This window comes from Podarcis erhardii, assembly GCF_964252035.2.
Source record: "Podarcis erhardii genome assembly, chromosome: 2".
NCBI lineage: Eukaryota > Metazoa > Chordata > Lepidosauria > Squamata > Lacertidae > Podarcis > Podarcis erhardii.
Window position 1 is genome coordinate 3,564,543 of NC_138498.1, and position 27,372 is coordinate 3,591,914.

General features: G+C 39.0%; 1 long non-coding RNA gene across 1 annotated transcript; it reads left to right on the plus strand.

The window, feature by feature from the left end:
• Positions 1-1,705: 1,705 nt before the first annotated feature.
• Positions 1,706-25,153, plus strand: LOC309336255. Its single transcript, XR_014153947.1, has 3 exons — positions 1,706-1,843; positions 4,731-4,846; positions 24,251-25,153. It is a non-coding gene; the product is annotated as an uncharacterized lncRNA (long non-coding RNA).
• Positions 25,154-27,372: the final 2,219 nt, after the last annotated feature.

The window sequence follows — 27,372 nt, forward strand, 5'->3', positions numbered from 1 at the left end:
AATGAAGTGTGAGTGTGGAGTAAGAGAAAGTAGCAGGGGCAGGGCAGGGGAGCGAGAAGAGTCCTGCAATGCGAAAACTGCAAACTCACATTCTCATTGCAAAATCTAGAGAAAGAAAAACAAGCCCTCACTGTGCCTGTCACTGTGGGTTTTCAATAACGTGGGTCTGATGCACATTTTACACCTGACGCTGCTGCAGATACCACCTCTTCATTTAGCTGCACATGCCATTCTTTTCACATATTTGTTTACCATCCCCACTGAAACTGGAAGGGCAGCTGGTGCAGGTAATAATTTTGCATAAGATTCATAGTTCATAACATGCAGGGCTGCCGGTCCCAGGCAATGAATTCTGGTCAGGAGAAGGAACGACTCAAGGGCACCATCCACAAAGGCCACCTTCCTGAATTCCTCATTCAGTGTTTTGTTGCTAAGCTTGGGAACACCGGCATCCACACATACCGCTGCACAATGAGTGATGGTGTGAAGTGGGTATTGCTGATCATCAAGTTCTGTAGTCAGAGATCTCCATCTGCTGTTAAGCTGCAGTGACAGAGCTGAAACTGTATGAAGTTTGGGTGAGGATGAGATAAAGGAGTAGCAAAGGAATGCACCAGATCTTCTGCCCAAACCTTGTGCATTTATTTTTTAATTATTCTATTTATTTCTGAAAGGTCTTTCCCCCTATCTAAAATATAAATCAGGCAGGTTTTTCTTTACAAAAGAAGAAGAAGAAGAAGAAGAATAAACATAGGTCTCAAAAATCCAAAACCTGTATGTTCAAGAGCAGACAAGGAAAAAAGTGATGGGGAGGAGTTAGCAAAAAAAACAAGGCTTGGGTGCATGAAAGTCCTTCTGAGGGGCAAAATTTGTCTGCACTCACAGTAAACAGATACCTGTGTGCATGCCCAGCCCACAATGGATCTCATGTTTCTGGGAGTTGGGGAGAGTGTGGAATTATTGACTTAGGCGAGGGGACAACAACACACATTAGATCCCATCAAGCCCCGCCCGCTAATGTGGATGAGGAACAGCATTTAATTGAAGGCACTCTTTTCATGTGTGTATGAAAATACACAACAGCACACATGGAAAAAGTAGGTCTGTGTGACCCACAGGTGCATTAGCAATCTGGTGTGTACATAGCCTCAGAGCCACTCCCACATACCAGTGCTGGCCTCCAAGGCAGCTTACAAAGTTTTATAAAACAGGTCTAAATATGCAGTTTAAAAAAACTTGAAACAAAGATGAGATTCAAGGGACAAAGCTGACTGAAAATATTATATTTTAATTTATCTATAAGTTTCTGCGAGTAAAATTTTTGAATGTTAAAGTCTGGACATTGGTTTAATTTCCAAAGAAGGGTGTCACACATATATATGATTTAAGCTGCTTTTCTGCATTTTCGTTACTCTTACTTCAACAAGGGACTGAACAATAGGTGAAGTTTAATGAGCAATAGCCAGTAAAATTCAGGAGAGGTCCTGTTTTAAATGTGTTTGTTACCAAAAATTTATTTCCACACCTTTCTGGAGTGTAATTCTAACCCAGTTTCCCATAGTTATGAACAAAAAATAAATTTGCCTTCCCTGAGCGCTGACTGAAGTAAACAAAACACTGATAAGACTTTCTGGGAACCATGACAAAGCCAAAAGTAACAGAAAGGTGATCAAACCATATCAAAAGAAGCTCTGTTTGAATGCTGAATGCTTCAGCCAGAACTCACGCAAATGCTCAGGAGACAGGAATGCTTACTCCATGCGTTCATTTTAGCATCCCAATCGCAGATGCTCTCTTTCTTGAGATGTGGAGATTTCAGAAGGCATGGGATTGGCGACCTGGGGTGAGTTTTGACCCAAATTACCTCAAGGAGTTGCATGGAACAATCAATCAAGATCTCTGAATCTTACTTTGGATCTTGTGGTGCCTCTTCAACCTCATACTCAAACTGTTGTTTCTTTCTCCTTTTTCTAACTTGTCCTATCTCAGAGTTTGGTATTATTTTGGGTTGCCATATTTCGAAAAGTGAAAGTGAAACTTTTGGCAAACTTGTTGAGCTTTTTTGGTAAAATCACAAGGAATTTGGACATTTTTGAGCTTTTTCTGAGGAAAGTTGGCAAAAATGGCACTGCCGACATGGGCTGCCATATGTCTGGACATTTAGCCAATTTCCGCCTGGACACTGTTTGCGGCTGCAGTATTCCAAGCCTAGTATTATTTCTCAGAAGCATAGATCAAAACTTGAGTGTGTTCATTTCACCTGCAGCCCATATGGCAATTCTAGGTGACTTGCAATTGGCTTGTAGCTGAATTTAAATCTGAACCATTTTGTAGCAGCTCGCTGGCTAGATATTCTACAAACTTCAGAAAAAGTCCATTGCTAGCACTGTACAACATCTTCCATTGTACTATGGAATGCCAAATTTTGCACGCCAAAAACTCTGGCCAAAACAATCAAGTGTTCCAAGATTTGTCATCAGTATTGTTCTTCTGATGCAACAAAACATGTATGTCCCCAACTGCATACCCTCCAACATTTCTCAAATGAAAATAGGGACATCCTATTCAACAACAACAACGTTATTTATACCCTGCCTATCTGACTGGGTTGCCCCAGTCACTCTGGGCTCCTTCCAACATGTATAAAAACCTAACAAAACATTAAACATTAAAAAAATTCGCTATACACGATGACTTCTAAAGGTTGTATCTCCTTGGCTCAGGGGCAACTTGGTTGTCATCCCATACCCTCCAAGATTTCGCTGATGAAAATAGGGACGTCCCATTCCATAGTGATAGTTTTACCATTTATACCCCACACATCTTACTGGGTTGACCCAGCGAACCTGGACTGCTTCCAACATTAAAAAAAACATAACAGAGCATTAAACATTAAAAAACTTCCCTAGGCAGGATTGCCATACCCTCCAACGTTTCTCTGATGAAAGCAGGGACTTCCTAAGGGATCAAATCAGAAACTAGGATGGCTTCTTTAAATCTGGGAATGTCCCTGGAAAATAGGGATATTTGAAGGGTCTGGTATTGGTGTTTACAGCCACAGCAGGTGCTGTAACCTTCCAACAGCAAAAATAAAAACTCACCTCTTTTGAGGTTGAATATATTAACCACGGATGGCACATTTTCCACCACTTACTGGTCTTCTCTTATAATGTAGAGGAGAAAACACTCAGTTACTTGAGTCTTTGGAGAAATCATGTGATACATCCTGCTGTGATCCATGTTGTTGCAAATTATCACTGCAATAGTCCAGTTAGAAGGGTTACTGTAATTTAAGTCAGACACAATACCATCTTCTCTCACTTTTCCTGACCACCTCTTTTTCCCTCTCTGTGTTTGTGAAACTTCTGTCTTGGAGCTTACTATATCCTTTGCAGTAGGAGCACCACATTCAGCTAGCTCCCTTGGTGCCAGTTTCAACCCTGTTCTTGTTCTTCAATGTGTTGTGTGTACAAAGGTATTTCAGGAAGAACCCCTCTTGCTTTGCATGCTCCTTAGCTTTGCATGCTTTTCCTGTGTTCTGCTTATGGCACTGAGCTCCGGTACCACAACCATAACTCAGTAGAAAATGAATGCATTTTCTAAATAAGATTGTGACTGTAAAATTTAAAATTAAGTGCATTGAGTGTGTGTGTGTAATATAACCTCTACAGTCAGTCTATTATATATATATATGTGTGTGTGTGTTGTTGTTGTTGTCGTTTAGTTGTGTCCGACTCTTCGTGACCCCGAATATATAATATAATATAATAATAATATAATATAATTAATATTATATTAAATTAAATTATTGAAGTAATATATAATAGAATATAGAATATAGAATATAGAATATATTATATTATTGAAGTAATTCATACATAAGATTTGTTATATATCTTATGTATAACTTAGTTCAATAATTATAAAATACTTCAAAATACTTCAAAAGTGCATTATCAGAAATTTATAAGATATAACAAAAACAATCTATATACAACTGTGCCCCTCAAGGGTCAGCCCTGTGCCCCTCCGAGGTCTGTGCCCTAGATGGCTGCCTAGTTGATAGCACTGGCCCTGCTTTGGGGTCATGAAGGGGAATAAAGAGCGTGTTATGTGGAGGAACTGTCTGTGGTACTTCAACGGGCTCTGCAGCCTATGCTGAAAGGAAGGAAGGGAGGGAGGGAGGAGTCCCTGCTGACCTGATCAGCGGCCAGCACAAAAGTGAATATTCTCACACCACAATCAACTGAAGAACATCAGGAAACAGTCACTGCTGAAGCCCTCCCATTAACCTTCCTTAAGACACAGAAAACTGAACTCTTAAGGATGAATATGTTTCATATTTCTGACAGATGAGCAGTTCCGAGTTACTGTGGAGACTGCAACTTTCATAGATGCCCATCAATCTATTTGACATGGCTTCTATAAGAAAGCTTGTTTCTGAACCTCACTATCAATATATGCTCCAATATTTAGCAGCATGGCACTAGAGGAAAAAAAGTTAACAGCTTCTCTGTTTTTTCAATATATCTGAGAAATCACATCATGAATGTAGTACAAAGCTGGATTTTTATTGTTCTGCTATTATTTATGAGCATGAACATGTGGACTCATTCATGCAATCTGTCATCTTAGGGATACAACTTCCCACTCGTCATCAGTGACGTAGTATGCTTTCTTAATTCTCTGTAAATGTGGTCATACTAAATTTAAATATTTCTCCCACATAGAACCTCATCTGACGCATCAACTGAGGAGGCTGGCATTGGGTGGGAAGTGCTTGGAGACACATTTGAGGAGGCGGAAGAAACTCAGCCACATCAGTAAGCAGAAGCGGAGGGGGCAGGTGAGTGAATGCTAGTTTCTTTCTCATCTAAAGGCCTACGTCATTAATTGCACCATGAAATGCCTCATCTGCTGATGCACGGAACTGATGCGTCACGGTGAATGTACACAAATAACTGGCTGCAGCACAAATTCATTTAACAAACCTAATCACCACAATTCTGACTGTTCTCAAATGCAATTGTGTAGACTTTTGAAGCAAGGTCTGCTGCAGCAGTAAGAGTGCTGCACATACCACTTTCTGTACCGATATCACTTTTTTGAGTGACTTTCTTTTCCAAGTCCATCATATCCCTATTCCGGCCCAAGTAGGTAGAGGAAAAGAAGATGGTGATGCGCAAGACATGCACTTCACAGACGGCATATTTAATAGAGGCACCCAGGTATCGAGGGTTGATGCCTTTTTGGCGAGGAGGGGCATCATAAGCCTTCCAGTACAGTAAGTGCTGTCAAAGCTGTATATTCGCAGCACCACATAGGGCTCACCCATGCTTATATTTTGCCCCACACTTTTTAGGCACAATTCTGTGCTTTAAAGCTCTGTCTCCGAGTGCTTTTTTTTTGGTCTTGTTGCCATTTCCAGGAAAACCTGCTCTTTAAAGCTGAATTGGAAAAAAGGCCAATTCAGCTTTCTTGCCATATGCCGTTTCTTGCCATATGCCGTTTTCAACATTAAAGGGTGGGATTCCATGGTGAAAGCACTGGGACAAATAAAAAAGTGGGGCTTGGGCATGTACATTGAAATGTGATGCAAAAGGAAGTCTGGTTGAGTCCTTAGTAACACATCACCATGTACAGCACTGAGATCCTGCGCCAAGGGCCTTCTGGCGGTTCCCTCACCGCAAGAAGCCAGGTTACAGGGAACCAGGAAGAGGGCCTTCTCGGTGGTGGCACCCGCCCTGTGGAACGCCCTCCCATCAAATGTCAAGGAAATAAACAACTACCTGACATTTAGAAGACATCTGAAGGCAGCCCTGTTTAGGGAAGTTTTTAATGTCTGATGTTTTATTGTATTTTTTAACTTTGTTGGGAGCCGCCCAGAGTGGCTGGGGAAAACCCAGGTATAAATAATAAATTATTATTATTAATTATTATTATTACTAATACTACTACTACTACTACAACATTGCCTAACCAAAGAAAAGAGTTGCAGATGTCATGTTGTAGTCACCTGGAGATGCCTGCAGCCCTAGTTGTTTCTTACAATGGCATTTATGTAAATAAGTGATATATTTAGTTGTATGCACCATGAACAGCATGGCATAGTGATTATGCGGATACCTGAAATTATCTCATGACAACTCCCTGAGCATGTACTACTTCTTGTTACCCTAAATGAAATGTGCCATGTTAAGAAAGGTAAACCTGGATGTGGGGATTATATAGATTTTAAAAGTGGGCCGGACTAATCTTCACAAGGCCTTTGGCTTGGAGTCAATTTGATTCCCTCCCCCTCTTTCTTTTTACTTTCTCCCCCTGTGATGAGGCTGCATTTTAATTGTTTTAATGTTTTAATGTTGTATTTTATTCTTGTTTTTAAGTTGTATTAATTCAACTCATTTTTATTATTGGTTGTTAGCCGCCCCGAGCCTGGCCTTGGCTGGGGAGGGCGGGGTATAAATAAAATTCATTATTCTAATATTATTATTAAAACATTGTTTGTTTTGTTTTTTGTCTGGCAATGATTTTGGATTTGCCTCCTGGAAAGCCAATATTTATTTTAAAGCTGTGTGTGTGTGTGTGTGTGTGTGTGTGTGTGTGTGTACTTTGTACTTTGTGGTGGGTGTGCATTTAAAAATGTATTCCATAAGTTAATGTTCAGATAAATATTAATTTTTTAAAAAAGGATCGGCCACGTACTAATGTACACACTACTGCTTACAGTTTGAAAGCACGTCAAAGTGCAAGTAGATAAATAGGTACCACTCCAGCGGGAAGGTAAACAGCATTTCCGTGCACTGCTCTGGTTCATCAGAAGCAGCTTAGTGAAGCTGGCCACATGACCCCGAAGCTGTACGCCGGCTCCCTCGGCCAACAAAGCGAGATGAGCACCGCAACCCCAGAGTCGTCCACGACTGGACCTAATGGTCAGGGGTTCCTTTACCTTTACTGCTTACATCAATGTGCAGCTGGTTCCTGAGCTTTTAATCTGGGAGAAAGAGTAGACCTTCCTTGCATAAGAGCATAAGAAGAATGTTTGGCCACAAAACCCATCCCCTGAGCAACATATGCATGTACAAACTTGCAGGAAGCTAACAAAAAATAATGTTGAAGTGCAATTTAGCAGAACACAATTTGCACACAGCCAGCCACACCCCACTTAAGGCTGCTATTGCCTGTGTGGCACCAGTTTACAAATGGCACTGGAGTTTCTGGGGGGGCCCTGGAGTAGACCAAAAGTTCCCCTAACTGCATGCAGCAGCTGTCTGGGACAGCAAGAATTGGTATGAGTTAACCTGTCCTTTAACCTAAGTTGGAAATGCTACTTCCTTTGTGTGCAGAATAACGTTTTTGCTTGATGTACCTACTGGGGGGCCCCTTTCACAATTGCTCTGGATTTAATAAGCTGCAGTTCAGAAGACTTGTTACGCTTCACCAGAGACATATTTGTTGGTGATAAGCAAGTACATTTCCTTTTCCCGAACTTCTAGTTAATGCATGTGCTAGTTTAAACCACACAAGGGAATCTAGCCAGTATTTGCAAGTGATTACTTCAGTCTAATTCACTGAAGCTGCATGATTTGCTAACCGCATTCTCCTTCTCTGCCTTTCTTCTACTGCTGGTCACCACACCATTATATAACCTCTATTTTTTCCAATATCTGGCATAGAAATTCCTACTGTAAATGATCCAGTGCTTCTTGGGCATCCAAACCAAAGGTCCATTTGGGTTATGAATTAGATGTATTCCATTCACTAGGATCCTGGAGAATATACTGCTGTGTTACAGTATGCTGAATTTTTAAACTTTTGAATTCCAAAAATAAAGGGTGTTAAAAAATGTAGCATGACAGGAATTCAAAAGATATTTGGGGGGACTTCCGGAGGCGGCGCGAACGGTAATGGCTGCCCTCTTCTAACCGGGAGAGGGAAGCTCCGTTGAGAACGGGTCGTCCGCTGCGGCGAAGCGGAGACCCACTTTGAAAAACCACAGGCGGCAGAAGCTTGTGGTCTCGGGACCCGGCGGGCGTCAGGAGCGGCCCCCGAAACGTTGAAGGGACCCCGTAAGGGGCTCCGGATCGCGGAGGGGGTAGCGGCGCTGTGGGTCGTTTCACAATCAACGGAGTGAAGCCGCGTTGCTGCTGCCGGTGAGCGCTGACCTTTCTTCCTGAAACCTCTGATTCGGAAAGTAACAACCCGTGAGTAATAAGGACTTTACAAAATTTTAAGATCTAAAAACAACAAATTTGGCTGAAAGCGGAGTGACGAAAAACAGGAAGTCCGTCTTCCGCTGACACTGAACCTCAAAGTAAAGAGCTGGAGGAGTGGAGGCAAAGAGCGAACTTTCAACCTAACTGATCTGGGCACCCACTGAAATTACTTTTAAGCAGATTAAGGACTCTAAGTAAATGATGTTATGACTTCTATTGGGACTGTGATACCTTTCTTCTATTTGGATTACAATTTAAGTAAGAAACCCAGGAGCTGGAACTGCCTGAGCAGCTGAGCAGTCAGCCTGCAGATTTGGATACTTTGAACTTAAACTTTGAAACAATCTGAGGGAGTTTGGACTTGCTACTTTGAAGTACCTTTCGGAATTCCAGTAAGCACTGTCTGAAACATTGTGGCTTTTTAAATACTAACTCTGCTAAAACCTATCTTAGTGAAGGTTCCTGGACATTGATTTAGATTTTATTAATTTTACTGGAACTGATCTCTTCCCTAAAGACATTTTAAGCTCCCCCTAGAGGATTTGGGATTTAAAGCAGTGACATTGTTTTACTTTCTTTTTCCCGGCCTCCTGTTTGACTGTTACCATCTGGGCCGCTGTTTTCTCATGGGAACAACTCAGCTTGACCTTGACTTTTAGATAACTTTGGAATGAGTGGCGCAAAAAAAAAGGGACCAAAAACCAGACAAACAACTCTAACAACCTTAACCGCAGCCTCACAGGCACGCAGATCATCTGTGCCTACTCTGCCTTCTGAGGAAGAAGCTGCTTCCCTGCCACAGGCAGGGGAGGGAGAAACTGAGGAATTACAATTGGAAGATATGGCCTCAGGAGCAACTGGCTCTATTTTAGAGAAAATTTTTGAAAAATTGGAGTCTTTGGATAGAAAAGTTGATCAGCAAACAGCTAAAATTGATCAAAATACAGAATGTTTAAATAGATTAACTGGACAAGTTGCACAGAATGCACAAGCAATTGGAGAACTGAAGGAGGCTGCAGGTGAAAATCAGAAATTGGCTGAGGATACCAGCCAAAGATTGGGAGAGTTAGAAAAAGAGGTAAGACCACTCAGTAAACAAGTAGGTGAACATCAGACCTATCTTTCTATGATAGAACTGCGGAACAGGGAGACCAACTTAAGGATAAGGTCGGTACCAGAAGTGGAAGAAGGCAACCTAGCTGAGTTTCTGACTAAAGAATTTTCCAAGTTTTGGAATCTAGAGGAAAAAGACTTTAAAATCGTATCAGCTTTCAGGCTTGGAAGACTTATAAAGAAAGAGAAGCCCAGAGACTGTTTGATAACATTGAGATCAAAGGAGGAAAGGGACAAGATCTTGGGCCTGCATTACGGAAAGTCACTGGACATTTTGGACAAAAGAATTGAAATTTACAAGGATATCCCTAAACAACTGTTGGACCTTAGATCTGATTATTTGGAGCTAGTAAGATTGTTGAGGAGCAACTCAATCATCTTCAGGTGGGATTTTCCCCAAGGATTATCTTTCACTTTTAGAGGGAAGAAGATTAAAATTAGAGCATTGGAAGACAGAGATAAGTTCCTGACTGCTTATGGAGAGGACCTTCACAAAGGACTGGAACTACCCTCGGGGCCTGAACCACCAGGGGTACCTGCACCCTCGGACCCTGAAGACCCGGAGAACAAAGTACCACCCCAAGGAAAATAACCAGATTTATTCAGGATGTCTCTGCAACTTTTGAGCTGGAATATAAATGGCTGCAACATCCCGGAAAAAAGGAGGAAAATTTTTCACATATTAAAAAAGGAACAATTGGACATTATTTGTTTACAAGAAACACATGTGACTAGGCTCCACAGAAAAGTATTAATAAATAAAAGGCTTGGCCAGGAATTCATATCTTCGGACATAGTAAAGAAGAGAGGTGTGGTCATATCTGCAAAAGAGAGACTTTCACCTAAATTTCTATTTAAAGATGAACATGGAAGAATCTTGGCAATCGAAATACAACACCAAGGAGAGAAAATCCTGATATTAGGAATTTATGCCCCAAATGAAGGGAAATCGGAATTTTACAAGAAGTTGCATGAGACCATGCTGGACTATCTGGACTACAACAACATCATTATGATGGGAGATATGAATGGGGTCGTATCAACTAACATGGATAAGTCACAAAGCCAAAACGTCACAAAAGACGGAAGACTACCAAAGACCTTTTTTGAAATGACAGACAATATGGATTGGATTGATATTTGGAGAATGAAGAACCCCTTGGGAAGAGAAGGAACATTTTTCTCTGAAGCCCAGCTGACTTGGACAAGAATCGACCAAATATGGATAACTAGAGGTCTGGCACCCAAGGTCAGAAAGGTGGAAATCTGCCCAAAGACCTGCTCCGACCATAATGCACTGAAAATGGATATGACACTATTACCAACCGGTTCCTTTAGATGGAAGATGAATGACAATTTGTTTAGAGATCAGGAGATTATTAAGAAGGCCCAAAAAGCTTTGAAGGACTACTTTGAGATAAATATGAACACTACGGTGGAAAAAAAGAACTATTTGGGATGCAAGCAAAGCCGTGATGAGGGGGTTCTTGATACAACAGAATGCTGTAAAGAAAAGGACACAAAATGAGAGGAAAGATAAGATTTTGGAGAAAATTAAAGAATTAGAGAAGAAGTTAAGATTAAATCCGAAGTCACAGCCGATTCTGAGAGAAATCAAACTTCACCAAGCACAATATTCTAAACTGATAAATCAGGAAATAGAGTGGAAGATTAAACTAATGAAACAAAAAACCTTTGAATCGGCAAATAAATGTGGGAAACTGCTAGCGTGGCAGTTGAAGAAGAGACAAAAATTAAACACAGTTACAAATTTGGAAATTGAAGGAAGAAACATTCAGAACCCCGCGGAGATTAGAAAATGTTTTCAGAAATATTTCAAAAAATTATACACTCAAGGGCCGCAGGATGAGGTTGAGATTAAACAATTTTTGGGAAAAAATGGACTTAAAAAACTGTCACAAGAAAATAGATCACTCCTGAACAGTAAAATAACACGACAAGAGATTGAACAAGCCATTCAGAACATGCAACTGGGCAAATCTCCAGGGCCAGATGGGCTGACCTCCAAGTACTATAAGACATTAAAAGACTATTTGATACAACCACTGATGGAGGTTAGCAATGAAATTATGGAGGGGAAGAGAGCGCCGGAATCGTGGAAGGAAGCCTTTATCACATTGATACCAAAATCAGAAGCTGAAAAGACACAACTTAAGAACTATCGTCCCATCTCTCTTTTAAATGTGGATTACAAAATATTTGCAGACATTTTGGCAAGTAGATTTAAAAAAGTTTTAAATGAAGTAATTCACAAGGACCAGGCAGGCTTTCTCCCAGGTAGACACTTGTTTGCTAATACAAGGAACATTATTGACATTTTGGAACTTTTGCAAACAGACATAAATACAAAAGCAGTGTTAATTTTTATAGATGCGGAGAAGGCCTTTGACAATATTTCCTGGAAATTTATGAAGGGAAATCTAAAAGAAATGGGAGTGGGACAGGGTTTTGAGAATGGGATTGATGCAATATACTCAGAACAAAAGGCTAAATTGATAGTTAACAATGTGGTTACAGAAGAGTTTAAAATCGAAAAAGGAACACGACAAGGCTGCCCTATTTCCCCTTTGCTATTTATTTTGGTTCTGGAGGTGCTCTTGAATATGATTAGAGGGGACCGGTTGGTGGAAGGAATTCAGGTCGGAGCGAAACAATATAAACTTAAAGCTTTTGCAGATGACCTAGTTTTGACTCTGCAGGAGCCAGAATCTAGTACGAAAAGAGTATTACAATTGATTCAGGACTTTGGTCGGGTGGCGGGATTTAAATTAAACAAACAGAAAACCAAGGTGTTGGAAAAAAACTTGACAGATACAGAGTCAGAACGGTTTCAGAGAGAGACAGAATTGAATGTGGTTAAAAAAGTAAAGTACCTAGGGGTAAATATAACAGCAAAAAATCTGAGTCTATTTAAGGATAACTATGAAAAATGTTGGTCAGAAATTAAGAGAGACTTAGACAGTTGGACAAAATTGAAACTTTCTTTGTTAGGCCGAATTGCTGCTATTAAGATGAATGTATTGCCAAAAATGTTGTTTTTGTTTCAAACACTACAGATTGTGGACAAGACGGAGTGCTTCCGGAAGTGGCAGAGAGATATTTCTAAGTTTGTCTGGCAGGGCAAAAAGCCCAGAATTAAGTTTAAGATATTAACTGATGCGAAAGAAAGAGGGGGCTTTGCCCTGCCAGACTTAAAGTTGTACTATGAGGCCGCAACTTTCTGCTGGCTAAAAGATTGGCTACTTCTTGAAGACACTGATGTACTGGATTTGGAAGGTTTTAATAATGCTTTTGGTTGGCATGCATACCTATGGTACGACAAAGTTAAGATCAACAAGGCCTTTAAGAACCATATTGTCAGAAAAGCAGTGTTTAATGTCTGGACAAAATATAAAGACTTATTGGAAAACAAAACTCCAAGGTGGCTTTCTCCTCTGGAAGCTAAGGCCCGAAAAAGACCCAATATGGAGGCCAAATGGCCAAAATATTGGGAAATATTAGAAAAAGATGGAGACAATTGGAAATTGCAGAGTTTGGAGAAAATGAAGGATAAAGTGCGAGACTGGTTACATTACGCTCAGATTAAAGAAGTTTTTAAAAATGACAAAAAGTTAGGGTTCCAGGTGGAGAAATCGAAGTTGGAAACAGAATTGTTAGAACCAAAGACTAAGGTATTATCAAGAATGTATAACTTGCTGTTAAAATGGAATACACAAGACGAAATGGTTAAATCGGCTATGATAAAGTGGGCACAGGACATTGGGCATAACATTATGTTTGAGGACTGGGAAAGGTTGTGGACCACTGGGCTGAACTTCACTGCATGTAATGCTCTGAAGGAAAATGTAATGAAAATGATATATAGATGGTACATGACCCCAGTTAAACTTGCCAAAATATACCATTTGTCTGATAATAAATGTTGGAAATGTAAAGAAAATGAAGGAACATTCTTTCACCTTTGGTGGACCTGCCCTAAAGTGAAGGCCTTCTGGGAAATGATTTATAATGAGTTGAAAAAGGTATTTAAGTATACCTTCACTAAGAAACCTGAAGCCTTCCTTCTGGGTATGGTCGGCCAGAAGGTGTTAAAGAAGGACCGAACATTTTTTATGTATGCAACAACGGCAGCAAGGATACTCATCGCTAAGAACTGGAAAACTCAAGATCTACCCACAATGGAAGAGTGGCAGATGCAGCTGATGGACTATATGCAATTGGCCAAGATGACTGGCAGAATCCGAGACCTGGGAGAAGAGAGGGTTGAAGAAGACTGGAAGAAATTTAAGATTTATCTACAAAAATATTGTACTTTGGTTGAATGTTAAGAAGGATGCTAGATCATAAATAATTGTCCACCACTGAATTAGATTTGATTTTGACGATAAGCGAGATTAAGGAAAATATAAATTTTTTGGAGAACTGCTAGATTTTATTTAAATGAGCGGATATAAGGTTTTAAACAAGATGATAATTTGCTTGAAAAAAATTTATAACGATGTAAGTGGGAGCGGGAGACGTGAGGGAGTCCAAAGAAGTGATGAAACTATGTCATGATATAAGTAATGTTGTTTATTATTTATGTATTGTATTCAAAAACTTTAATAAATATTTATTTAAAAAAAAGGAATTCAAAAGATATTTTGGTTTACTAGTATAATTTAGTTTTGCTTGATAAATAAATGCATAAAAATATTGACATTTTACATTTTGTGGAAATTTCATTAATTTTAAACCTATTTTTAAAAATTTTGAAAATGTGTGTTAAGTTGCATAAAAATCATGACAAATGATTGCCAAGTACTTGCAGTTATATTATATATGAGTATAACAGATAAATCAAGAAGCAGAAACAGCAAGCAGACAAGGCTTGCTGAATATAAGTAGAGAAGTAAGCAGAATGCTTCAATGAAATAATTTCTCTGCTGGTGAAAATGAATAACAAATAGCTGATGCCTAAGATGGACCTGATGGAAGTTATGAACTGGTTTTAGAAGAACAAAGTATGCATTCCACTTCTAATAAAAAGACAACTACAACACATTAGAAAGACATAGTGTTGCCCAGCACCACTGCTGCCTTCAGGGATGCTGGCTTCATCACTGAAGAAGACAAGAGACATGCTCACAATGAAGTCAAGAGGGTTGAAGAAAAAGCCATAAAATCCCTGGATCAGGAATTTGATGATTTTTATTTTATTTTTATTTTTTTATTAATTTTTTAAGAAAATTTTTCTTTTACAAATTTAAATAACACATTCGTATCCAATATAATACAAAATTCTTTTAGACTTCCCCCCGCTCCCTCCACAATCCTCATAATTTTAAATTTGATTCACATTTCCTTTATAACTGTATTGCCAGTTAATAAATCTTTACAGCTCTTTTCCCTCTTACAATACCCTTTCTCCTCACAAAGCCTCTTTAAATCCAACTAGCGTTGTCTGTTCATCACAAATATTTTCCAGATAAATCGTAAACTTTCTCCAGTCCTGTGTGAACTTGTGATCTTTTTGGTATCTAATTTTTCCTGTCAGTTTATCTAATTCAGCAAAGTCCGTCAGTTTCTGTCTCCATTCTTCCAATGTTGGTAATTCTTCTTGTTTCCATTTTTGAGCCATTAAAATTCTTGCCGCAGTCACTGCATATTGAAAAAGTTTATAATCACTTCTATTAATTTCTCTTCCTGTAATTCCTAACAAAAAGGCTTCTGGTTTCTTCACAAACGTATATTTAAACATCTTTTTCAACTCATTATATATCATTTCCCAGAAGCCTTTTACTTTCTTACACTCCCACCACATGTGATAAAATGACCCTTCCCTTTCCTTACATTTCCAACATTTGTTACATGTCTTATACATTTTTGCTAATTTAACAGGAGTGATATACCATCTATATACCATTTTCATAATGTTTTCCTTTATCGTCATGCATGCAGTGAATTTCATATTTTCCTTCCATACCTTCTCCCAATCTGCTAGCTGTATATTATAACCAAAGTCCCTGGCCCAATGTATCATAACCGATTTAACTTCTTCGTCCTTTGTTTGCCATTCCAATAGCATTTTGTACATTTTTGACAATACCTTGTAATCATTATTTATTATCTCTTTCTGAAATCTAGACTCTCCTTCAATATATTTCCTCTCTTTGCAATCCTTTTTAAACATTTCTTTTGTTTGGAAGTAGTGCAACCAATCATATACATGTTTTTTGACTTGTTCATATGGCTTCAATTTCCATTTCCCCCCTTCTTTAATTACGATGTCTCCATAAGTCATCCAATCCTCTCTCATATTTGTCTTTTTGACACTCATGACCTCCAGTGGGGATAACCAATGAGGTACATTTGGTTCCAAAATATTTTGGTACCTATCCCATATTTCTATTAGGGCACCTCTAAAAATATGATTGGCAAAACTTTTGTGAGCTTTCTTCTTTCCCAACCATAAGTAGGCGTGCCAACCAAACCTGTTGTCAAACCCTTCCAAATCCAATAACTTATTGTTTTTTAATATTATCCAATCCTTTATCCAGCAGAGACAAGATGCTTCATAATAAAGTTTCAGGTCTGGCAGGGCGAAGCCACCTCTTTCTTTCACATCAGTTAGTAACTTGAATTGTATTCGTGGCTTTTTGCCCTGCCAGATATATTTTGAAATCATTCTTTGCCACTCTCTGAAGATCTTTGTCCCCCTGATTATTGGAATCATTTGAAATAAGAATAACATCTTTGGAAGCACGCTCATCTTGATTGAAGAAATTCTGCCCCAAAAAGATAATTTCATCCTACTCCACACTTCGAGGTCTCTCTTAATAGTGTTCCAGGTTGTCACATAATTGTTTTGAAATAAGTCAATGTTTTTTTGGGTTAACCATATTCCTAAATATTTTACCTTCTTCGCCACTTCCATCTCTGTTTCTCTTTGCACTTCTTCTGTCAAACTTTGGTCCAAATTCTTCACCATAAGTTTAGTTTTCCTCTTATTTAATACAAATCCGGCCACTCTTCCAAATTGGTCAATTTCTTTTATAACTTCTTTTAGACTGCTTGTCGGATCTTCCACCGTAATTACCAGATCATCGGCAAAGGCTTTAACTTTGTATTGGTTTTGACCTACTGTTACCCCCTTTATTAGTTCATTTTGCCTAATAGAACTAAGCAGGACCTCCAGAATCGTAATGAATAACAGTGGTGAGAGAGGGCATCCCTGTCTTGTACCTTTCTTTATATTCACATCCTCTGTGATTACATTATTTACGATCAATTTTGCTCTCTGTTCTGAATATATTGCCTTTATACCATTATAAAAATCTTCTCCCACTTCCATCATTTCCAAATTTTTCAACATGAATTCCCATGAAACATTATCAAACGCTTTCTCTGCATCCACAAACATTAAAACGGCTTGTCTCTCATTACTGGCAGTCAAATATTCCAGAATATTTATTATATTTCTTACATTGTCCTTCATATGTCTGCCAGGAAGGAAACCTGCCTGATCTTTATGGATGTGTTGTTGCAATATCTTCTTAAATCTTGTTGCCAAAATACCCGAGAAAATCTTGTAATCTGTGTTTAGCAGAGATATCGGTCTATAGTTCTTCACTTGTGTGAGATCAGAGTCTTGTTTTGGTATGAGTATTATAAAGGCTTCTCTCCATGTTTCTGGTATGTCCTGTTGTTTCAAAATATTATTCATAACTTCTTTAAGTGGTACCGTCAGGGAGTCCTTCATTTCTTTGTAATAAGTTGCTGTAAATCCATCTGGTCCTGGTGCCTTCCCTTTTTTCATCTGTTTTATAGTTTCTACTATCTCCTCATTCTCTATTGGGGCATTCAGTCTGTCTTTCATTTCTGTCGGGATCTTTTGCACCTTTTTTTCTTTCAAAAATTTCTCTATCTTCTTTATATTGTTTTTCTCTCGTTTTGCATATAAATGCTTGTAGAAATCCAAAAATCCTTTTCTGATACCTTTTGGGTTCTCTATTTCCTCGCCATCCACAATGATTTTGTTAATTGTACCTTGCTCTTTCCTTTTTTTGATTTGCCATGCAAGCCATTTTCCAGGTTTATTTGCGAATTCAAAGTTCCTTTGTCTCAGTCTTTTAATGTTCCATTCGACTTCTTTCTTTATGATCATGGCAAACTGTGTCTGCAAAACTTTAATATTTTGTTTTATCTTGATGTTATTTGGCTTTTTGATTAACTTTTGTTCATTGTCCATTATTTGTTTTAGGATTTCCTTCTTCCCTTTCTCTCTGTTCTTATTTTTAATCGCATTCTGTTGGATAAAAAAATCCCCTCATTACCGCCTTGCTTGCATCCCAAACTGTGCTGATCTTTGTGCCTTTGTTCATGTTATCTGCAAAATAGTCCATCAATTTTTTACGGGCATCTTGAATGATTCTTTCATCTTCCAAAAGGTAATCTCTCAGTCTCCATCTGAATGTTCTTTCTTCATACACCTTTATCTCCATTTTTATCGGATTATGATCCGAAATTACTCTGGGTTGGATTTCTATTTGTTGGATTCTGGTAGTTAGTTCATTCGAGATCCAAATTTGATCTATTCTTGACATGGACTGATTCGGTTCCGACTAAAATGTGAACTCTTTTTCTAATGGGTGTCTAAGTCTCCAAATGTCAATTAAATTGAGATTTTGCACCAATGCGAAAAAGGTCTTCGGTAATTTCCCTTCTTTACTGTCACTTTTTTCTCTTAATCTGTCCATTTCCGTTGATACAACTCCGTTCATATCTCCCATTATTATAATTTTTTGATCCATATATTCAAACAACCTTTCTTCCAATTTTTGTAGAAATCAGTCTTATTTCCATTAGGTGCGTAGATCCCGACAATTATTAATTTTTCGCCCTGCCAATTGATCTGTATTGCAATTATTCTTCCTTCTTCGTCTTTGAAGATCTGTTGAGCTTCTATGTTTTTCCTTACATAAAGGACTATGCCTCTCTTCTTTTCTTTGTCTGAGGATATAAATTCATTTCCCAATCTGTTATTAATCAGAATTTTTTTATGTTTCCTTGCCACATGTGTTTCTTGAAGACAGATGATGTCCAAGTTTTTCCTTTTTAGATATTGTTCAATACTGTTTCTTTTCTTCTTGTCATTCATCCCATTAATGTTCCAATTCCATAATTTCAATGCCATATTTTCTGGTGATTAATACTAAATTTTCTCTTTATAATTCCTCTTTTTCTTCTTCTTCCTCCTCCTCTTCTTCTTCTTCTTCTTCTTCTTCTTCTTCTTCTTTCTCCTCCTCCTCTTCATCCGTCTCTCTATTCTTTTTGTACTTTCCTTTTAAAAGTTTTCCTCCCATCGGGTCAATTCCTCCTACCACGCCTTCTTCCTCTTCCTCTTCTACCATCAATTCTTTGTAGCGTCTCTGAAACTTACTTGTTTCTTCGGGACTTGTGAGTCTATGTCTCTTGGCTTTGTATACAAAAGAAATCCCCTGAGGGAATTCCCATTTAAATTCAATCTTGTTTTTCTTCAGAATTTGGACCAATGGTTTATATGGGTCTCTCCGTTTCAACAATCTGACTGGTATGTCTTTAAAAATAATTATGTAGCTCCCATCGATGTTCAGTCGCTTCTCTCTGTTTTTTTGGAGTATTAGATTCCTCATATCTTTGTCTTTGAAGGTGATCAAGCAATCTCCTGTAACTTTCCTTGTCTTAGTTGTCCTTACTCTCATCCTAAATGCGTTTTGAACTCTCTTCTCTACATCTTTTTGTAATTCCAACCATTGAGCAATTTCCGTTATTAATTTATCTTTGATGTCTTCTCCTTGAACCTCTGGAACTGCTCTCAACCTTAGGTTCACCTCCTGTTGCCTCAGTTCGTTCATGGAGATTGCATCCCATAACTCCTCCTGCGTTTTGCTCATTTCTGAGATTCCTGCTTTCATCTTCTCCTCTTCTTTTTTAACTTCTTTTATCTCCACTTTTGTCTTTTTTAATCCTTCCTCAACAGATTGTGTTCTCTTGCTAACTTCTTTTATTTGGCCTTTCAATTCTTTTACTGTATCGTCAATCTTTTGGTCCATTTTACCTATTTTGTTATCCACCTGCTCAATTCTAGTATTTACATGTTCTAATTTATCCTCCAAATTCTTTTCACTTTGTCTAATTTCTGCAAACATTTTTAAAATTTCGGCTTTGAAATCTGCCTCAGGTTTTGAACCTCTTCTTTCTCTCGGTGTTCCTCCTTCCCCAGCTTTCTTCTGTAAGTGAGACATTTTCTCCTTCTCCTTGCTTTCTAATCCGTTCCCTTTTCTGATAAATCAGTCCCACTGTTTCCCTGATTAGTTGGATCCAAACCCCAAATTATACTATGTCTCTCCTCAAAACAGTTCTTATATCAAACATATAAATGACATTTTTTTTCAAAATTCAAGATACAAATACCACTTTCATCCATTCATAGTCCATCAAGTCCAGTCCAAATCTCAATATAATCAAATATAATCAAATTAAATCCCAACAGTTCAAATTGTCTATAAACGTCTTCTTGCCACCAATTAGGCTAATCCATAAGTACAGGTATTTGTTTTAAATATGACCCAACTCTTGCAAATTGCTGAAGTTAGAGGAAACCCAAAGAAAAAATTTTTAAAATGTTAATGTCCGAACCAGTCTTCTGCCACCAATTAGGCTAATCCTTAAATCGATATTGTCAGAGCTGACAGATATGAATAAATATTTCTTCTGCCACCAATTAGGCTAATCCAAATTTGTGTGAATCGATAGTTCTTTTAATCCAAAAGCCAAGAATTGTTTATTAAAGAAAGAAAAATAAGGACCCGAAGAAAAAAAACAGAGAAAAAAACAAAAAACAAACAAACAAACAAGTTGTTATGTGTCTTCTGACCACTAGGGACAAGGTCTCCAAGCCGTTTTAAATTGCTCAAATATTTAGATATTTCAATAAAAAGAAATTGCCACGAAAAAAGAAATAAACCGTCAAAGGGTGTGCCGAATTATGTTTAATCCTGAAACGCCAGTCCAGATCAATTTAAAAGAACCTTCTTTCCTCGGCAAACATCAGACAGTCTCGTAGAACTTTAACAATGGAGTCTGGAAATCCCCTTTTATTACGCAGTTTTTATTTCACCACCACACCGAAGTCTAGTTACGGCAAATCAAATTCACAAGCCCCCAAGAAGACTTAAATAGCTCCGTCTTGTTCCTCTGTCCCCCCTTTTCCTTTGGATCTTCCTTGAAAAAATTGTATCTTCCCAAAAAGGGTTATTTTTATTCAGTTAAAGGGGAGAAGAAACAACAGCCGCGAGCGGTAACTTACTTTCACTTTTGATCGCTTTGTTGTTTCCATGCGTCTAAGCTGATTGCGGATAGAAAGCTGGTCTCGTACCTTCCAATTTTTTCATCCGGTTTCTTTCCTTAATTTAAAATTCTTCTTTATATCCAATTAAGTCCGAATTTCTTCCAAATCGAGAATTGAGAGCTCTCCTTGCAAGCCCGGGCCTTCGTTTCTCGGAGGTAGCTATGGCCTCCCTGCAACCCGCTCTCCCCCCCGCCGCTCTCGTCACTCTTTTTGGGAGCTACCTGATGGCCGGGAGGTTCGCGTTTCGGCTGCCTGCGGGAACCTGAGTGTCAGAACACCCTCCTGACACTACTTCGAGGGGTCGCTGCGCCCTGTGACACCCTCAATCCTCCGAAAAACCCGGGATGCCCCCAAGAGGGAAAATCCCCGCTTGCGCTCGGATCGCTGTCAACCGGAAGTCCCTTTTGATGATTTTTTTTAAAAAATTAATTTAGATTTTCCGTCATACAGTTTAAAAGAAAAGGAGAAATAATACATAACTACAAGAAAAAAGATTCCACCTAAACATTAGGAAGAACTTCCTGACAGTAAGAGCTGTTCGACAGTGGAATTTGCTGCCAAGGAGTGTGGTGGAGTCTCCTTCTTTGGAGGTCTTTAAGCAGAGGCTTGACAACCATATGTCAGGAGTGCTCTGATGGTGTTTCCTGCTTGGCAGGCGGTTGGACTCGATGGCCCTTGTGGTCTCTTCCAACTCTATGATTCTATGATTCTATAACAGAAAAGAAGCATTAAATCGTTATACATTAAGTCATTATACAATATCCAAAAAACCCCACCATAAACAAAATAAGATAAACCCACCACCCTATTTAACTTTCCTCCACTGCTACTCGTCTTCGCTAGAATCAATTTTACCCTTATCATTGCATTCTGATTGTTTTTACTTTCTCTATATACATATATATGTCATTGATAAATTATTTGTTTTGATGCATTTACATTCTTAGTCTATGCATATTAGTGTGTCTTTTTTAGAGCAGTAATGGATGCTGTTAATTTAGCCAATTTTAAATATTCGTTTAATTTGAGAATCCATTCCTCCATGGTAGGTAGTTCTTTAGGTTTCTATTTAGATTCTATTACTATCCTTGCTGTGGTGGTCGCATATAATATTTTTTTTTTTTTCAGTATTTCTTTTCCTAATAAGCCCAATAGGTAAGCCTCTGGTTTTTTCATTAATGGGATTTTAAGCATTTTTTTCAACTCCTCATGTATTTCTCCCCAGAAGTACTTAATCAGAGTGCAGCTCCACCACATATGCATTGTTGTTCCAGCTTCCTTGTTGCATTTCCAACAAAGGTTGGATTTCAGTTTATAGATTTTTGCTAATTTGACTGGTGTTAAATACCACCTGTAGAACATTTGATGATCTTTGTCAGAAGGGTGACGTAGTCAATGTCTACTTTGATGGCCTTGAAGATCCAACTAAAGTTATGCTGAAAGTTGACAATTCAGATCACCAGTTTCCCAGTATCATCACAGAATAGCATCATTCTTGTGAAGTAAGATAGGTGGAAGATATCTCTACCACTTTATTCCAAAAAACGCTGAAAAACCAGTTATTGCTAATATTGTAATACTGTAGCTTTCATGAAGAAGAAGGGCATGACCTGCTGCAAATAAATGTTTCAAATGTGTTGTAAAGTGCAATATGCAAATGTGATACTAGATGGCTATGGTAAATTCAATATATTTTTCAAAATCTTTTTTTAAAAAAGGATCTTCACAGCATTTTTTTTAAAAAAATATGTGTAGATTACACCCCTGTCTAACAGCAAGTGGACAGGTAGCATTGGCAAGATGCAAGACACTGCTATAGAACTTGAAATTGAACCTTCATTCACCAGATTCTCAGTTGGAGAACTTCTTAGTTCACTGAGTGACTGTGTCATAGAGGATCTGTTCACTGATTTCAAAGCATGGCAAAGGCAAAACCCTCAACCATTTAAGACTGAGAGTGTAATTCAGCATTTGTGTCTACTACCCTGTTGATTTAACATCAAAATAAAACACTCTTGGGTGGAAGGCCTATGCCATATCTTGTTTTAGCTGATGTGGTCTGGTCTGATGTGAACCTCCTTTGTATAGGAGTCAGCTCCTGGGGCCGAGGATCTTCGCCCTCCCCCAATAAAATATTTGAGGGGCCTCCCCCTGTTAATGGGCATTGCCATTCAAATGGTGTGTGTGTGCTTTGTCATGTGATCAGTTATGCAGGGCGGGCTTACCTCCCCCCTCCCAGCAATATTTTATTGAAGTTGGCACCCAGTTCCTTTGACATGTAAGCATACTACAATGGAAGTAAAGAAGTTCACTGATGAGCCCATGCAAGTTCCACAGCTGCCCTGCCCTGCTCAGTCTATAGCAAGATGTGCGAAAAGTCACATAGGCAGAGGGCTGGGCGTAGACACACGAGAAACGTGAGGGCTACTTCCGAGTACAAGAAGCAAATCACTGGCTGTCGTCCAATAACGAATCAAAACAATACTTGATGAAACTTGTTGTTTCAATTTCTTATTAACTGATGTAATGATTGTCTAATGTTGTTTTATGATTACAAGGCAATGTATTCTTAGTAGGATATGTTTTACGTAGAGAAACTATTTTTAAAAAATAGTATTATGATTATCTGACATTTTCAGAAGGTAAAATTAAAATTATGTGGTTTTCCATAGATTTACCAAGCTAAACGTTGTCCTGTAATAAAAATAGTAGATTTGTTGGTTTCTATTTCCCTCACTGAGCAGCAAATGCAGTCACAAGGCTTTGTTTTGCATTCCACAGTCAGAGTTACTGTTGGGTTCCCACGGGAATGGGAGACTGGATGTGACGTTCACTGGTTTCCTGTTTTTCACTGTTCTCTCGGTGTTCTTTGTTTCCGAGAGGAGTTGCTTCTCTGCACTCGCAGAGGCAAGATGCATGTTTGTATTCTCTCAGCATAGAAGTGTAAATAAAGTTAAGAATGTGGCACATACTGCTTATCCTTCCGCTGTGTGTGTGACGACGCTCTGCTTGGGCTCCAGATAAGACAAGCCTGTATCAGCTTCAGCTTCAGATGGGCCGAAGCTGGTCAAAATCTCACATTTCTCACACCCAAAAACATATTTCTAAGACCCTGACTGAAGAAAATTTCAAAAATTAAATTTCACCCCCTACAATGAGACACCTTAGAGCTATGTGTCTGTTCTGTGCTGCTTCTGTTCTACGCTCCCCTCCTGTGTCTCCTGACTCCTGTCCTCTGCCAAAAGTTATTGATCCATTCCCTCTACATTTTTTGAAGGCAAATGTTGACTTTGCCTTATTTTCAAATCTGCATGTTTTTTACTTGCAGGAAATAAGATATTTTTAAAAATGGTATGTATAAAACCTAATTTCATACACATATAACAAACAGCATTATCAGTTATTAGGTATATTTATGTATACTTCCATTACTTTTACATTTATGAGCTAAATGTAAGATTATATAAAATCATGTATGCTAATATATAGGGTTGGGCTCTGTCTTGAAAATTTATGTTCCTCCTTGCAGATGAGCAAGCGGGATTTCGAGAAGGCTGTTCAACCATTGACCAATGTTTAGTTCTTCAACATCTAACAGAGAAGTACTCATCTAGCAATATTGCTTCTCTCTATGTGGCCTTCATTGACTTCAGAGCAGCCTTTAACTCTATCTCCAGAACAAAGTTATGGGAAAAACTGGAGACCTCCACAATAGATAGATGCTTGCTATACCTAATACGCAGGTTACATGAAGGGACCTCATTAAAAGTGTGTTGTACTTCTCAGGGCCACTTAACCAATGTAACAAAAAACGAGGAAGGAGTCAAAAAAGGATGCATACTGACTCCATCCTTGTTCAATTGTTCTATAAATGATATGATTCCTTATCTTCGCAATATAAATTTCCACCCTCCAAAACTAGCAGGAAATCATAATTCGGTGCTGCTATATACAGATGCTGCTGCAATCCTCTCTAGAACACTGATAGGCCTTAAAAGAGCCATGAAAACGCTAGCTGCATACTGTGAAGAGAGCCAACTGAACCTCAACTATCAGAAAACCAAAATCATGGTCTTTGCCAAGAGACCTAAATTACATGTATGGTACATTGACAGTCATAAGATTGAGCAGGTTACCTGCTTTAAATACTTGGGTATAGCCCTTCGCTCTTCGGGAAGTAGAAAAACCCATGACGACTACATTGCAGGGAATGCTCAGAGAAGCGCTAATGCTATCCTTAGGTACCTCAGATCCAAAGGTGGACACTACATACCAGCAGCCTCAAATTGCTTGAGGCCAAATCGATTGCACAACTGTTATATGGTACCCAATTAGGCACCTTCGCCAACTGCGCTCCATTAGAATTGGTGCAATTCAAACTATTATGATCTGTCCTAAAGGTAAAAGGACCCCTGACTGTTAAGTCCAGTCGCGGATGACTTTGGGGTTGCGGCGCTCATCTCGCTTTACTGGCTAAGGGAGCCGGCGTACAGCTTCCAGGTCATGTGGCCAGCATGACTAAGCCACTTCTGGCGAACCAGAGCAGTGCATGGAAACACCGTTTACCTATTTATCTACTTGCACTTTGACATGCTTTCGAACTGCTAGGTTGGCAGGAGCAGGGACCAAGCAACGGGAGCTCACCTTGTCGCGGGGATTCGAACCGCCGACCTTCTGATCAGCAAGCCCTAGGCTCTGTGGTTTAGACCACAGTGCCACCTGCGTCCCTTATAAGATCTGTTCTTCAAGTACCTAAATATGTCTCCAATGCTACAATACACCTCGAAACTGGATTCATAAGAATCGAGGCCAGAGTGCGGCTCGCCACTCTTAATTATTGGCTGAGACTAGCCTCCCTTCCGAGCAGCCTTGCTTCCTTGACTATCAAAGACGATTTCCAATTGATATGGATACGAGCAGTGGATAATATAATAACAACTAGGATTCAATCCACAGTTCTTACTTAGCATGGGGAATGAACAAGCAAAGAAAACATTATTAAACATTGTGTGGTAGACATAGAATGACAGGCAGACCTAGCCAGGTCCCCCCAAAATTTAATTAGCGAAACTAGAAGATACTTGACTTTCCAAATGCCATACATAGCTAATTTTGAAATACCAAAACAACGAAGGGCTTTCACGTTGTCAGGCCCTCCCTTCAGCAGTTCAGGAAGACCGCTATAGGAAGATACCATACAAGGAGAGGAAATACCCGTGTGGCTCTGGGCAGCAGGAAACAACAGAGCGTGCCCTTCTTCACTGCCAGTATTACATAGACATTCGAGCTGGTTTATCCAGCCCATCCTATATAAGTTCCCTGGGAGTTCAGAACAACACTACATCTCCCTATTACTACAGGACAAAAGCCCAGAAGTCACATATTTAGTCGCCAGATTTTGTGCTGCCATGATAGATATTTGTTGAAGGATGGTCTATGCTACAAATCAGTCCTAAATAGAAGGCCCAAATTGTTAGATCCACACTTCTGAAGCCCCACCCCATACAAGCTGTTCTTTTTTAACTGATCTCCTTTAAATTTTCCTTATCGGTTTTTATTCATCCATTATCTCTGCTTAATCAAGCATATGTATGTGTTTTAATCTACGTTTGGTTCTTGCTCCCAATTAATTTAATAATTATCTGCTTAGAGATACTGTTATGCTATTTATTTAGATGTTTTGCTTATGCTGATCTGTGATTGTAATAAAGTAAATTCATTCATTCATTCATGTTCCAATTATTAACAAAAAAAATCAATGAATTTGGCTGCTGCACATCCTTCAATATCTCTTTTATAGTACATGTGTTAATAATGCTAAATCCCACGCATCATATATCTTTTCAATCTTGCAAATTAGCATCTGCCGTTCTAATCAATCATGGCTACAGCTCCAGGCTTGAATGCTGTTTCTAGCAATCCAAGATTCCTTCTCCATGGGCAAGTCATCTATTGCTCAACACGCAGAAAACCTGATATGACCCAATGCAGAAACCTAGATGTTTGTCTTGATATGGGATGGGAGTGCTTTCCAGAAAGTTCTGATGTCAAAATGTTGTACTGTTTCAGTGGATTTCTAAAAAGACGAATGCAAATATATAAGGAGTGCATGGATGGTAACAGCTGTCTGGGCAGGAAGAGCCTTGCTCTATTTTGAAAAATCCAGTCATTTCCTTAAAAATAGAGACCCGGACAAATGTCGGTTCTCTTGGCCAGTAAAGCAAGATGAGTGCCGCAACCCCAGAGTCGTCTGCGACTGGACTTAACTATCCGGGGTTTCTTTACCTTTATATGTCAGGAGTGCTCTGATGGTGTTTCCTGCTTGGCAGGGGGTTGGACTCGATGGCCCTTGTGGTCTCTTCCAACTCTATGATTCTATGATTCTACCTTTACCTTTGTAGTCTTAGGTTGTGCATGGGGCCACCTGCTCAAGTTGCCTGCGGTGACATTTGCACTTGACATCTTCCAGGGATTCCCCCCCCCCAAACCGGACATATGCCCATAACAGAAGAAAAAATTATATCCTTCAAAAGAATACCTCCCGTTTGAAAACAGCTTTCCAAACACACACAAAATACAATCAATAAAAAGAGGTCAGCAAGAGAAAAACTAACTCAATAAAAACAGCATAAAACTAACTTAGTCAAGAAT